Consider the following 2,586-nt stretch of genomic DNA (forward strand, 5'->3'; position numbering starts at 1 on the left):
ATTGAAATCTACCCAAATATCACTCTTAACCCCAAAAAGGAAAAGGGAGGATTCACTGTTGTGGCTTGTGTCTAGATGTCACCTCAAAGCCTTATTTGATTATTGGTGGGAATTTCCAGAGGTAGCTGGATCTGTAGTGTGTGATACTGGGATTAAGCATATAATGCTGAGTTCAAGGGTGTGTGATTACTAAGTTAGTCCACTGATTGGTTTGGCATAACTCTCTGTAGGATGAAGGGTGCTCCATCCAGGGCATGAGTGCTAACCACCCTTAGGGTGGGTCACCTGGGTAAAATATAAGGGACAGAAAGAGGGCAAGTGTCGCTGCTTGCTGCTTTTTCTGCCTTCATCCTGCCATGAACTGTTTCTCCTCTGTGATACCCCTCTGTCGTGTTCCTCTGCCTTGGAGCCAGCTGATTGTGGACTGAAACTTCTACAAAGTGTGAGTCAAATAAATCTTTCTTTCCTTTAGCTTTGGGTGTTGGGCTTTTTGTTTCAGCAGGGAGAAAAGAAACTAAGAAACTCGCCAAGGACTGTCAGGTGGGTGCCTCTGATGAACACTTAACATAATGACGCGGCCCCCTCCCCCTGCTCCTGCAACCCCACCTATAGCTGCTTTGGAGGCCTGGGTTGTTGAGAGCATGTTATCCCTGCTTGGCATGGAATGTCAGCCAGCCCACTGACATTCTGACTTGAGACATAGCTGGCTTAGAGATGGCATCTGTGCATGGAATCTGTTTTCCCAGCTAATGGCATTTCTGGGAGGCAGCTGTGTGGCATGAGTCAGCTGGCATTGGGAATGTCAGGAAGGAAGAGGGCAAGCAGAAGGGAAGTGGAGGAGATACTTGTTTCCAACACAGAGATCATGGATCTGGGAACTCTGTGTCTGGGACGCTGGAGGAGGATCCTTGATGTCCCTACATCTTGAACACAGGAGGTGGCTTCAGGGAAGGGATCAGGAATGGGAATTGGATAATAATGAGAAGAAATCCACATTTTCCACTGGGAACCTGGATTCTACTGCAAGGATCTGAGTTCCAAGGGGCCTATGTGGGTCGCCTCTCTTCTGAAAGTGCAGTGGGTGGTGTCACTATGGCAGCTTCCCTTCTGAGCCAGTGAGTCAGCCCTTCCCTTGGATGATGAGGGCTGTTAAACTGGAGCTGAAATGTCTCAGCGGAGCTTCTCAGGGAGTGGGTGGTAGGAGCTGCTACCTACTGCCATGTGCTCTAAGTATGGGGGTCTGAGTGGTCTGTGACCTCCTCTTGGCTCATGTATACACCCACATGCAGGGGGAGGCAGCTGGCCTGTGGCTGCTAGCACAGGGCATCCTCATAGCTCAGTGATGCATGCTGTACCCAAACCTGGAAGGACAAACAGAGTGGGATTTAGACTCCTTCCAGTGGGGCTCTGATGGCATCCTTGTCCTGGCCCATCACCTGAACAGCAGCACAGCTCCTGCCTGGCAAGCACAAAGCCCCAAGTTCAACTCCTGGTATCCCCCTCCCCCAGTGTTGTACAAGTAATATGCCACCTTAGAGCCTAAGACCATCAATCCAAAATGCCTGTGAGCATAATAAATTTGACCATCCCCAAAGATGAATCTAATTCTTTGAACTTGAGACAAAGCAATCAGGGAAAGACTTCTGATGTTTCCTGAGGTCTACTTTCCTCTCACCCTAACCCTACCCAATATTCCAGAACAAGTCCCACTCATGATCACATAAGGCTTTGAGGTGACATCTAGACACAAACTACATCAGCGAGACCCACCCTTTCCCTTTTTGGGAGTAAGAGTAATATCTGGGTAGATTTCACGCTCCTTTATGACCTTGTAGAGCTGAGTTCTAACCTCTCCAGGAATCTGTCACCTTTATCATATTGCACTGGCCCCTTACCCATTCCAGCTCTCCTTTTCTCTCTAGTGCCTTCCAGGTTAGAATAGGACAATCCTACTAAGCCTTTTCTGCTCCTTTCTGAGGTCTCCTAGTCAAGAGTTGACATCCTACGCTCCCCATCAGTGTCCCTTCAACAAGCCCCTTCTTAGTGCTCTGAGTTTCGCCTGCTGCTCCCTGAGTGGTCTCCTTCCAAAGCTCCCTCCTGTCTCTCCCGTCACTCTCCACTTGCAGAGAAAATCTGTGCTTCTCCAGTGTCAGCATCCTGCTTTGGAGCCCTACAGCTCAGGATGGTACGACCCTCACTGATATTTGCTCATGACCCTAGGGGGGCTTCGCTGCAGTCCATGGCAGTCCATGGCATCCTGGGCCAACCTGATCCTCCCAGAGAGCTGTCCACCATGACAGGATTTCAAGTGAACAGGCACACTGTGCATTTTGTGTGTGCAGGTTTGTGCTTGTTCATGGACATGTGTATATATGCATGCGTGCATGTGCATGCACACGTGTGTGTGTGTGTGTGTGTGTATGTGTGTGTGTAGTAGCTTGAATTGCACATCATGTTGTTAAGAAGGCAAGACAGGGCCCCGCCCCCAGCCTCGCTGTGGCCTGCGGGTTCCCGGCCCGCGGCGCGGCACTCGGTTGCGCGGACTGTTGGCGTGGACCGCGGATCTCGGGTGCTTTTCTGTAGCTA

Source organism: Octodon degus, unplaced genomic scaffold, assembly GCF_000260255.1.
Source record: "Octodon degus isolate 3935 unplaced genomic scaffold, OctDeg1.0 scaffold00079, whole genome shotgun sequence".
Lineage (NCBI taxonomy): Eukaryota > Metazoa > Chordata > Mammalia > Rodentia > Octodontidae > Octodon > Octodon degus.